At 40.1% G+C, this 13,098-nt stretch overlaps 1 long non-coding RNA gene across 1 annotated transcript; it reads left to right on the top strand.

Moving 5' to 3' along the window:
- The first annotated feature begins 10,316 nt into the window (after positions 1-10,316).
- Positions 10,317-11,804, top strand: LOC109554750 (uncharacterized). Its single transcript, XR_002180206.2, has 2 exons — positions 10,317-10,490; positions 11,218-11,804. It is a non-coding gene; the product is annotated as an uncharacterized lncRNA (long non-coding RNA).
- The last annotated feature ends 1,294 nt before the right edge of the window (positions 11,805-13,098 follow it).

Genomic DNA, 13,098 nt, shown 5'->3' with positions numbered 1-13,098 from the left:
ACAAGTATGAAAGGGTAAATTAACAATAACACAATAATAGTGGGAGACTTTAATACCCTACTCACACCTATGGATAGATCAACTAAACAGAAAATTAACAAGGAAACACAAACTTTAAATGATACAATAGACCAGTTAGACCTAATTGATATCTATAGGACATTTCATCCCAAAACAATGAATTTCACCTTTTTCTCAAGTGCACACGGAACCTTCTCCAGGATAGATCACATCCTGGGCCATAAATCTAGCCTTGGTAAATTCAAAAAAATTGAAATCATTCCAAGCATCTTTTCTGACCACAATGCAATAAGATTAGATCTCAATTACAGGAGGAAAACTATTAAAAATTCCAATGCAGGGCGGCTGAACAACACGCTACTGAATAACCACAAATCAGAGAAGAAATAAAAAAAAGAAATAAAAATTTGCATAGAAACAAATGAAAATGAAAACACAACAACCCAAAACCTGTGGGACACTGTAAAAGCACTCCTAAGGGGAAAGGTCACAGCAATACAGGCATACTTCAAGAAACAAGAAAAAAGTCAAATAACCTAACTCAACACCTAAAGCAACTAGAAAAGGAAGAAGTGAAGAACCCCAGGGTTAGTAGAAGGAAAGATATCTTAAAAATTAGGGCAGAAATAAATGCAAAAGAAAAAAAAGAGACTATAGCAAAAATCAACAAAGCCAAAAGCTGGTTCTTTGAAAGGATAAATAAAATTGACAAACCATTAGCCAGACTCATCAAGAAACAAAGGGAGAAAAATCAAATCAATAAAATTAGAAATGAAAATGGAGAGATCACAACAGACAACACAGAAATACAAAGGATCATAAGAGACTGCTATCAGCAATTATATGCCAATAAAATGTACAATGTGGAAGAAATGGACAAATTCTTAGAAAAGTACAACTTTCCAAAACTGGACCAGGAAGAAATAGAAAATCTTAACAGACCCATCACAAGCACAGAAATTGAAACTGTAATCAGAAATCTTCCAGCAAACAAAAGCCCAGGTCCAGACGGCTTCACAGCTGAATTCTACCAAAAATTTAGAGATGAGCTAACACCTATCCTACTCAAACTCTTCCAGAAAATTTCAGAGGAAGATAAACTTCCAAACTCATTCTATGAGGCCACCATCTCCCTAATACCAAAACCTGACAAAGATGCCACAAAAAAAGAAAACTACAGACCAATATCAATGATGAATGTAGATGCAAAAATCCTTAACAAAATTCTAGCAATCAGAATCCAACAACACATTAAAAAAATCATACACGACGACCAAGTGGGCTTTATCCCAGGGATGCAAGGATTCTTCAATATCTGCAAATCAATCAATGTAATATACCACATTAACAAATTGAAAAATAAAAACCATATGATTATCTCAATAGATGCAGAGAAAGCCTTTGAAAAAATTCAACATCCATTTATGATAAAAACTCTCCAGAAAGCAGGAATAGAAGGAACATACCTCAACATAATAAAAGCTATATATGACAAACCCACAGCAAACATTATCCTCAATGGTGAAAAATTGAAAGCATTTCCCCTAAAGTCAGGAACAAGACAAGGGTGCTCACCTTTACTATTCAACATAGTTTTGGAAGTTTTGGCCACAGCAATCAGAGCAGAAAAATAAAAGGAATCCAAGTTGGAAAAGAAGTTAAACTCTCACTGTTTGCAGATGACATGATCCTCTACATACAAAACTCTAAAGACTCCACCAGAAAATTACTAGAAGTAATCAATGACTATAGTAAAGTTGCAGGATATAAAATCAACACACAGAAATCCCTGGCATTCCTATACACTAATAATGAGAAAATGGAAAGAGAAATTAAGGAAACAATTCCATTCACCATTGCAACAAAAAGAATAAAATACTTAGGAATATATCTACCTAAAGAAACTAAAGACCTATATATAGAAAACTATACAACACTGGTGAAAAAATCAAAGAGGACACTAATAGATGGAGAAATATACCATGTTCATGGATTGGAAGAATCAATATAGTGAAAATGAGTATACTACCCAAAGCAATTTATAGATTCAATGCAATCCTTATGAAGCTACCAATGGTATTCTTCACAGAGCTAGAACAAATAATTTCACAATTTATATGGAAATACAAAAAACCTCGAGTAGCTAAAGCTATCTTGAGAAAGAAGAATGGAACTGGAGGAATCAACCTACCTGACTTCAGGCTCTACCTCAAAGCCACGGTCATCAAGACAGTATGATACTGGCACAAAGACAGAAATATAGATCAATGGAACAAAACAGAAAGCCCAGAGATAAATGCACGCACCTATGGACACCTTATCTTTGACAAAAGAGGCAAGAATATACAATGGATTAAAGACAATCTCTTTAACAAGTGGTGCTGGGAAAACTGGTTAACCCCTTGTAAAAGAATGAAACTAGAACACTTTCTAACACCATACACAAAAATAAACTGAAAATGGATTAAAGATCTCAACGTAAGGCCAGAAACTATAAAACTCCTAGAGGAGAACATAGGCAAAACACTCCCCAACATACATCACAGCAGGATCCTCTATGACCCACCTCCCAGAATATTGGAAATAAAAGCAAAATTAAACAAATGGGACCTAATTAAACTTAAAAGCTTCTCACAACAAAGGAAACTCTAAGCAAGGTGAAAAGACAGCCTTCAGAATGGGAGAAAATAATAGCAAATGAAGCAACTGACAAACAACTAATCTCAAAAACATACAAGCAACTCCTATAGCTCAATTCCAGAAAAATAAATGACCCAATCAAAAAATGGGCCAAAGAGCTAAATAGACATTGCTCCAAAGAAGACATATAGATGGCTAAGAAACACATGAAAAGATGCTTAACATCACTCATTATCAGAGAAATGCAAATCAAAACCACAATGAGGTACCATTTCACGCCAGTCAGAATGGCTGCGATCCAAAAGTCTACAAACAATAAATGCTGGAGAGGGTGTGGAGAAAAGGGAACCCTCTTACACTGTTGGTGGGCATGCAAACTGGTACAGCCACTATGGAGAACAGTGTGGAGATTCCTTAAAAAACTGGAAATAGAACTGCCTTATGATCCAGCAATCCCACTGCTGGGCATACACACTGAGGAAACCAGAATTGAAAGAGACACGTGTACCCCAATGTTCATCGCAGCATTGTTTATAATAGCCAGGACATGGAAGCAACATAGATGTCCATCAGCAGATAAGAAAGCTGTGGTACATATACACATGGAGTATTACTCAGCCATTAAAAAGAATACATTTGAGTCAGTTCTAATGAGGTGGATGAAACTGGAACCTATTATACAGAGTGAAGTAAGCTAGAAAGAAAACCACCAATACAGTATACTAACGCATATATATGGAATTTAGAAAGATGGTAATGATAACCTTGTATGTGAGAGAGCAAAAGAGACACAGATGTATAGAACAGTCTTATGGACTCTGTGGGAGAGGGAGAGGGTGGGATGATTTGGGAGAATGACATTGGAACATGTATAATATCATATATGAAACAGATTGCCAGTCCAGGTTCAATGCATGATACTGGATGCTTGGGGCTGGTGCACTGGGAAGATCCAGAGGGATGTTACAGGAAGGGAGGAGGGAGGGGGTTTCAGGATGGGGAACACGTGTATACCTGTGGCAGATTCATGTTGATGTATGGCAAAACCGATACAGTATTGTAAAGTAATTAACCTTCAATTAAAACAAATAAATTTATATTCGAAAAAAAGAAAAAGAAAATCTAACTTACCTTGCCAAAAAAAAACTTAACTCACAACTCTCAAGTTATACCTCCTTTTTAGTCGACAGCTTAATTCTTAATTTTGGCCTATCACACTGGCAAAAATATAAATATCCATTGTTAGGAGGGTACAGAAAAAGTGTATGAGAGAGTATACTCTCATACACAATGGAAATGCTCACTCAAAGCCTTAAAAAGGTGTGGAAAATGAAGTATTTCCTGCTATATCAGTGGGCAAGAAATGTCATAGCTATCGTAATTCTGGCCCTCCAAATGTGAATTTCTGAGCCATGCCAACAAGAGGAACTCCCTACAAGAGGAACTTAAGGATGTCACAGTCATCAGTGGTTATAGCTCTCCAGTGTGACCTAAGGGAATTCATGAAGAGAAGAATATATCTGTAAAAATGCAGGGTACTGGTCCTAGATAGGCGACATGCAGGTGAAAGGAATGACTTTAATAATCCCAGATTCTTGCATCTTCCCATACAGGCAAGAACCCAAAATTTCTTGATATCTAGTTTTCCTTACTTAACAATAATCTTTGATGTTCAGACTGCCTGCCTGCTTTGTTGCAAACTTGTATATAGCCTGACTCCCTCTCCTGCCTCTGGGAAGCAGTTCCTCAGGGCTACTGAGATGCTGTCTCCCAGGGAGTCCTAAACATTCCCACCAAATAAAGCATTTCTCAACTTTCAAAAAGCAAAAAAAGAAGAAAGTGAAAGAGGAGATTGAAAAAGCTGGCTTAAAACTCAACATTCAAAAAACTAAAATCATGGCATCTGGTCCCATCAGTTCAATTCAGTTCAGTTCAGTTCAGTCACTCAGTCGTGTCTGACTCTTTGCGACCCCATGAATCGTAGCACGCCAGGCTTCCCTGTCCATCACCAACTCCGGGAGTTCACCCAAACTCATGTCTATCGAGTCAGTGATGCCATCCAGCCGTCTCATCCTCTGTCGTCCCCTTCTCCTCCTGCCCCCAATCCCTCCCAGCATCAGAGTCTTTTCCAGTGAGTCAACTCTTGGCATGAGATGGCCAAAGTATTGGAGTTTCAGCCTCAGCATCATCACTTCATGGCTAATAGATAGGGAAATATTGGAAACAGAATTCTGAATACTCTGAATTCTTTATCAGATAAATTGCCTGTTTCTTCTTCATTTATTTGGTCTTCTGGGTTTTTGCTTTGCTTCTCCATCTGCAACATATTTCTCTGTCATTTCATTTTGTCTATCTTACTGTTTTTATGGTCTCCTTTTCACAGGTGGCAGGGTGTTATTTCCGTTTGCTTCTGTTGTCATTCCCCTGGTAGGTGAGATTGGCCCAGGGGCTTGTGGAAGCTTCCTGGTGGGAGGGCTTAGTGCCTGTGCTCTGGCAATTGGAACTGAGCCTTTTCCCTCTGATAAGCAGGGTGTTTGGGGATGTCTGTGAGCATAGAATTACTAGGCAACCTATCTACTGGTGGGAGAGGCTGTATTTCTGTCTTGTGCTTTTTTGGCATGGAGTCTATAGGCACTGGAGTCTATAGGCAGTTGGGTGGAGTGAGGGCTTGGTGTTGAAATACACACTTCCAGGATAGCACATGTGAATTAATATTCTATGGACCCCAGATTCTCTGGCAGTACAGCGTCCTGGACTCAGTGCTCCCACCACAGAGGTACAGAGGTCTGATTCCTGCTGGGGAGCCAAGAGTCCACAAGCCACAACTGTGGCCAGAGAAAATAAGAAAAATAAATAAAAGGGAAAGAAAAAAAAAAAACAAGACAAACAGTAAAAATACAAAAAGACAGCAACAACAACAAAATACTGACACACACACACACAAAGAAAACAGACACTAAACACAACACAAATGACAGCAGCAAAACCAAACTTACAGAAACAAAGAAGCAGAGAGAATAGACAAAAAAGAAACAAAACAAACAAGATAACAAACAATGAACTCAAAAATGAGGCTAATAAATAAAGACTAAGCTAACAAAAAGTGAAAAGTAAATCAAACAATAGAAAGCAATCTAAAAAAATAAATGGAAAGAAAACATACAGCAAACACATAAAAATAATCAAAAGTAAAAGATGATAAAAACAACTGAAGAAAATGAAACAAAGCAAGGCAGAACAATAGCAATAAAAATATTTTCCTGGAGCTTCCTCTGTCAGTGTCCTTCCTCCTACAGGGAGCCAGAGCCAACCCCTGCCTCCCCAAGAGTCCTTCCAAAACTTCTAGGTAAGTCTCTGGATCTGCTGTGGGCACTGCAGAACCAGCTCAGACCCAACTGCCCCAACTCCCATGTGTCCTTGCCCCCAAAGTTCACTGCTGCAAAAGCTGGACTAGTCTCAGCAGTAACACTTATTATCTATTCAGATATTCCACAGACACAGGATGTACTGAGCCAATCACAGAGAATTAACCCACAGCCTGTACAGGTGCAGGGAGGCATTTCTGCGCCTCTTCCTTAGTTGCAGTGCCTCTGGGGTTCAGCTTTGGTTTGAGCCCCACTTGTGTGTGTGTGTGTGTGTGTGTGTGTGCGCACGCGCCACTCTCAGACATCTGTTCTGCACCCAGATGAGAGACAGAGAGTGAAAATAGTGTCTGAGTGGCACACACTTACTCAGACCAGCGGCCACAATGGGAGTGTGCACAAATTGCCTGTGGTGATGTAGACCAGCAGGCAGTTGCAACAGATGGGAGCACACTTGCCTTGGAGGGACTCCCTCCCAGTGCCCAGAGAAGCAGGGGCTGGTTTGTGGTGTGGGGGCTGTAGTGGTCCTACCCTTTGCATGCGACTTAACAATGGTGCCTCGTTTCCTAGGCAGAACACACTTCCTCCAGTTGGCATTCCCAGCCTCAGAGCCTCTCACTCCTGTCCTCTCTGTTGTATCTGTGAAGCCACAATGATCCTCTCCCAGGATCCACTCTCTTAACCCCACACTTTAGCATTCAGCCCCTGGCAGCACAAAGGCTCTCAAAGCTAATTCCAAACGTCGTTTTAAGATGGGAAACCCTCAGGACCACTGAGCCTACTTGTGTAGAAGAGGCTTTGGCTTGAGAGATGGGCAAGATGACTCAATGGGAGCCACTCCCAGTGCCTCTGAAGGCCAAAGAAGTTGGCAGGTGGGAAAGGGGTTATGATGGCAGCCCTGCCCCTTGCATGCCACTCAACAATGACACCTAGCTTCTATGGTGTCCCAGGCTTTATCTGCAAACTTTCCCAGCTGTAGAACTCCTTACTCCTGTCCCTTCAGGCTGTCTTTTCACAACAACAACTGTTCCCTCCCTGAGTCTTCACTCCAAACCCCATGTTCCAGCACCCAGGCCCCTCTGCAACAGGAGACACATGATTCAGGCTAGGATGAGCAGGGATGTGGCACAGACCATGCATGAAATTCTTAGTCTTGCCTTTCACAGATCATCCTCTGCTTTGATCTCCTGAAGGCCCATTTCTGTCCCAGCTTATTTCCCCACTGTGATGGGCTTTTTCTGAGTTTTGGGGACCTCCCTCCATCTTCAGCTTCCTGTCAGTGTTGCTGGTCCCTGTTTGATTACTCTTTTCTGTTTTACGTTTTTCATTTTGCCTGATTATGAGTGGATTTTTCTTGTACTTTTAGGTGTCCAAAGACCTCCTCTATTGTTCACCAAGTATTCTGTTGAGAATTATTCCATTTCTAGATGTATACTTGGTATATACATATGGGTGTGTGTGTGTGTGAAGAAGGACAAATTTCACAACCTCCTATTCTACCAACTTGACTTCTCCTCTTTATTATAATATTTAAAAAACATACAGTAGTCAGTGGAGATGCTGCTGAGCTAGACAAAAATGTTATGTCCTGACTTCTGGAACATGCATGCCTGGTGACTGTTTCAAAGCTTTCAAAGTAATACTTTTCAAGTATTTCTTCTTTCTCTTCCTCTACATTCTTCTCTTTTTCTTCCCTTCCCATTTTTAAAACTACATTCTTTAAAAGTTTGCTGATTATTTGGCCAAGACAAGTTAGTAGGTCATTATTCACAGTGACTGCAGGAAGAAATAAGAAAGATATGCAAAGACTATTACTAAATGCATTGCCAACACATCAGTGTACTAAACTGGACAGTAGGAGATATATTGATACATTAGGAAGTGAAGAGTAATATGGCAGAATGAAAGGTCTGAAGGGTTGAAGGAGAAGACAGAGAATAAACATTAAAACCTTTCAAAACTACTCTCTTTTAAAGATCTAAAACATGTTGGTATAGAGTAGAAGAAAAGAAACTCATCAGATAAACCCTAAGCATGTATTTAACTATTTCAGACATTTAGTTTTCTGATCCTCTCTCCCTTCCCAAACCTACTCTCAATCACTTGTATGTGGCGGTGTGAGTCTTAAATGATATCTTACATTCATTTTTGTTTTTATGCAATTTAAACCTGATATTTACTATTGGAATAAAAATGATTTATTTCCTGGTAAAGTAATCTTCAGCACGAGACAGCATTCTAGGGGATTGTAGGGGTCTGGTGAAATGGGACATCCAGATTCCATTAACTGTGTTCCCACATTCTACAGTAATATAAAGCCAGCATTGTAACTTTTCTCCTAAACCAGACATGATTCCTCACCAGCCACAGCCTATTATGAAAATCTTCAGTGCCCAAGAGGACAGTACAGAAAAGAGGATAGTTCAGCTCCAGCTGAACAGAGGAACTGTAGATGAATTATTGAGAGCTAAATCTCTGAAAAGGCATAATGAAGTATTATGCCAGGGCTGGGGAACACGCTAGGGCATTCTCTCTTGAACTTCAGTTATTCTCTAAAAATTCATTCCATTTGTCATATTTACACTTCACATGTGTCATGTAATATTTATATTTTTACTTTAATTGCTTTACACAAACGTCTTGAATTTTTAATTTGATTGAACATAGGAAATGATGTACATGAAATGGCAGATGAAATTTTAAAATTATAATATAATACATGTTATATATTTTTTTTATATGAGAGAGTGACAGACACAGAGACAAACAGGAAAAAGAGAGAAAGAGAGATTATAAAGGCTGGAAAATTCAAAATCTGAAACTGAAAACCCGTGGAAGGCCATCAGGCAAGAGGATTATCTGTTACCCAAGAAAGGCTTAGACTTTTGCTCTGTTCAGGCCTTCAGTGGATGAAGGACTACCCACCTTATAGAGGGAAACCTCCTTTACCCAGACCACTGATTTATATACTGAAAGGTGAAAGTCTGTCACTAAGTTGTGTGCGACTCTTTGTGACCCCACGGAATGTAGCCCTCTCTCTGTGGGATTCTCCAGGCAAGAATACTTGAGTGGGTTGCCATTTCCTTATCCAGGGGATTTTCCTGATCCAGTGATCAAACTGGCATCTCCTGCTTGTTAGGCAGACACTTGACCGCTGAGCCACCAGGGAAGCCCATCTCATTCAAAACATCCTTAGAGAAATACATGGAATAATATTTGACCAATTATCTGGGCACCATGTGCTAGTTTAAATGACTCATAAATTAACTATGCTTCCTTCCAGCATACTGACAAATTATATGAAGGAAGTGACCAGGAAAGAGGTTTATTTAACATATATTCCATGTAACCAGTAGGGTAAACCTAAAAAATTGGTTTATATTACAGTGAAATTCTTCTTAATGATTGAGAAGTTGTATATGAATGGCAATTAACTTCAATGACTGAATGGCTCATAGTGATTTCAACCTTCATTAAAAAATAGTTGCATTATGGCATTACTTACCAGATTGGGCCTTTCGATATTTCAAAGGAGAAGGACGTCAGAAAATTTGAACAATGCTCTGAGCTTACTTCATAGAGTGAAGTAGTACAAAGAGGACAGTTGGGAGAAGTTATGTAGGAGTAGGTGGTGGGTCATGTGGGTAGTTATGTGCAAAAAGCTTGCTTTCTGTTGTTGGTCTAGAGTCTGAGCTGCGCAACACCTGAATTACAGTAGATGATGCTAAACTCTTAGTGAATTCCCTGTGACCCAAGGTGAAACAGATTTCTAAAGGCTGCAAGAATCAGCTTGATGTCTTTTATCTGAGGGAGAAAAGCAGTGAAAGGAGGCTCCTAGAGGTCACCACTTTACTGAACATATCCAAGTATTATGATGGGAAGGCTGGAGAGATGATCTGCAACCTGCCCTCGGTCCATTTTAGAAGAAGAAAGGAGACAGATTAGGAGGTCATGGATCAAAGGGGAAAGCATTATAAGAAGGACCTGAGGTAAAGAGAAAGGTGTCACTAGATAGCCAGGCTCTTTTCAACCCAGGATGTACAACAAAATGGCAACCAGTTCAAGTGGAACAAGGCAGGCACTTTGATAATTCATTGAAGGTGAAAGGTATCAAAGAGGAGTCTTCTCCAATCAAGAAAGGAAGCCTTTGACTCCAAGTTAAAGAACCCTCCCAAATCCTCCCACTGCCATAAATCCCTGAAACTGAGAGCTTAAGACAGGGATTGTGTGAGTCATGGGGAGATAATCCAGTGAGGAGATCCTGGAGCAGGACATTTCCTCTTTCTGGAGTCCCTGTCAAGCCACTTATGGATGGATTTGCATTTTGGTTGGGAAATGACTGAACCGGGCCTGTTTTGGCAGCTCTGCTTCCTCCTGGGTGGGGCAGCAAGTCCCTATAAAAAGGCCCTCTGCTGCATCACTGCCATCCTCCTGCTACTCAAGTCCGGATAGCTTTTGGAGAACCTGGTGAGTCTGAGTCTTCAGTTCAGCTTTATTCTTGGGCTCTCTACTTATGAATTAATTCTGGCTATAGCAAATTTGGTGTGTCCAAAGGTATTGTCATGACTTAGTGCTCCTTAATGGATGGGAGCTTGGAATTTGAACACAGTGATATACAGTATTTATTAAGTTTCTGGTACAGAGTTTGAATTCCTTTAAGGAAGAGATTAAAACAAAATCCGTGACAAGAAGAGGTAAAGAACGGAGCACTTTTCCTCTTTCTGTTTCTTTCTTCTGTCCTTCTGCTGTTATTTCAGAGGCATTTCTCTTTGAAGGTGTGGGGCCCTTGTATCCTTCCTGGTGGCCATTTGCTCTGTATGCAGGTCATACTTCTGGGACCTCATGAGAGCTAATGATGATGAGAATTGCTTGTGAGTTTACCCAGGATTTTGGAACTTATGATGGCCTTATTGAAGATGCTGTTTTCAGAAAGAAAAAAAAAAGAATAGAACAACACTGATTGGTTTTCTGAAAAAAAATTTTTTTAAGTTGTATGTTAAAAGATTTTCTCTGAGCCAATAATACAATTTGTTGAAGAGGGAGAGAGAGGCCAGAAGTTCATTGAAAGGGATTAAAGAGATCAAACCACATTCTTAGAGACTGGAGAGAGTCTATCTGATATTATTACACGAGCTCAGACTTCTCTCCCTGTAGCAGTCCCTTCTTGTGAACACTGTCATGTAATTTCTTTCAGATTCTAAGACTCCAGAAAGATGTCTCAGCAGCAGCAGCAGCAGCAGCAGCAGCAGCAGCAGCAGCAGTGCAAGCAGCCCTGCCAGCCACCTCCTGTAGTATGCCCTCCCAAGTGCCCTGAGCCCTGCCCACCTCCAAAGTGCCAGCAGAAATGCCCTCCTGTGCCACCTCCCCAACAATGCCAAGAGAAGTGCCCACCCAAGTGCAAGTAACAGCATCAGCTTTCATCCGGATCCGGAAAGGATGAGGACGACTGACTCACCTAGCTCCACAGCTCCACCTTCATCTTCTCTTTAAAGCCTATCATGGATACAGAAGAAGCTTCTCCACCCTTCAGCCGGCAGTATGCCTGTGGTGATTCCTGACTGCCAGAGGTTTCCTTCCTGAGGCTGCTGTTCTGCTCTCCTCTGGGAAGACAGCTGAGAAAACATCCCAGAGCTTCAGATGGAAGAGCAGCAGCTTTTCTCCCGGGCACCATGGGAGGATTCTCTCCCTCCCTTGGGTCTGTCTGTCACCTGGGCAGGGGTTTCTACCAGCTGGTCAACTGTTGCTTATCTTCCTCTTCACGAATAAACTACAGTTCCTTTGGGTGATGTCAAAAAGTTTCCTTTCTTTTAAAACCGTTTTTAGTAATACTATACCATCATCAGATTTTGTTTCTATCCTTTGATGCCAAGGTTCAAGCTCTCACAATCAGCATTGTCTAAATTTTGAGTCATATGAAAGAATACTTCTATGTAATTCCAATTCCACGTTATTTCCTTAATTATCACTTGATGGTTGAGGAACAAAATATTTACCTCTCCTAGTTTTCAGTCCCTTTAGTAAAATGTAGGGAAAATTGTATTTTCATTTCAAACTTCTGAGGAATCAATCTTCAATGAATGTGTATAATTTAGTTGGCACATGCCAGACTCATAATAGCACTTGGAGGACAGTTCAGCTCAGTTCAGTTCAGTCACTCATTCATGTCCGACTCTTTAGGAGCCCACGGCCTGCAGCATGCCAGGTTTCCCTCTCCAGGTCATCACTGCTCCATCATCAGCACCATTACCACCACCACTGTTAACCCTCACCACCATATTAGCTCCAGAAGGATAGTAGCCCAGAAATAATTTGTGTTTTGAACAGATTTTTTACACTGTGCTGTACTTTCATGTTTTTTTTTTCTTTTCTAATTTAGCCATATTTTTAGATGTTATTGCTGATAGAGGGCTTTTGGAAATTAATGAAATAGTGTGCATAAGATCATAGTAGTTATTAAAAGATGGGTAGTACCAAAGAAAGGTAAATATAAAGAGTACTTACCAGGTAAGGTGCTGCCTCCTCCCCATGTGTACCACCTTATATATTTTTTCACATCTGAAATTGCTTTCTTGATGATCTTGATTCCACCTTTGAAGAAATTTGAGGTTCACAGTGTTCACTGACATTTACAAAGTCACTATTGCTAGGCAGCTTAGTGTCTAAGTGCTTAGGTGTGAAAATGAGCTGTGCAAAAAGGTAATCTTTGTTATTTCTTCTTTTGGTCTTAAGTGTCCACAAGTCAAATAGTTAATTCAGATCAAATACACACAAGCACACACACACACTAAAAATAACATCATTGTTAAATGTAACCAAGTCTTCAAATCAAATCATGCTATACCTATACACAAGATAGATTCAATCTTTCTCTTTCTACAGTCTTCATTCACAAACCTAGAAGTAAAGGACTCTAAAAAGATAGAACTGTAGATGGAAAAAGATACCCAGATTACTGCTCAATCCTCATTTTACTATGACATGAATGAAAAATAAACACTGATATTTGGGATCTGTCTCTACTGTAGCTAGTGTTATTTGACCTAACACAAAAATTAGTTTTCTGAGGTGGGATGCT

This window comes from Bos indicus, chromosome 3 (genome assembly GCF_029378745.1).
Source record: "Bos indicus isolate NIAB-ARS_2022 breed Sahiwal x Tharparkar chromosome 3, NIAB-ARS_B.indTharparkar_mat_pri_1.0, whole genome shotgun sequence".
Taxonomy (NCBI): domain Eukaryota; kingdom Metazoa; phylum Chordata; class Mammalia; order Artiodactyla; family Bovidae; genus Bos; species Bos indicus.
This window is presented reverse-complemented; position numbering and strand designations above follow the sequence as displayed.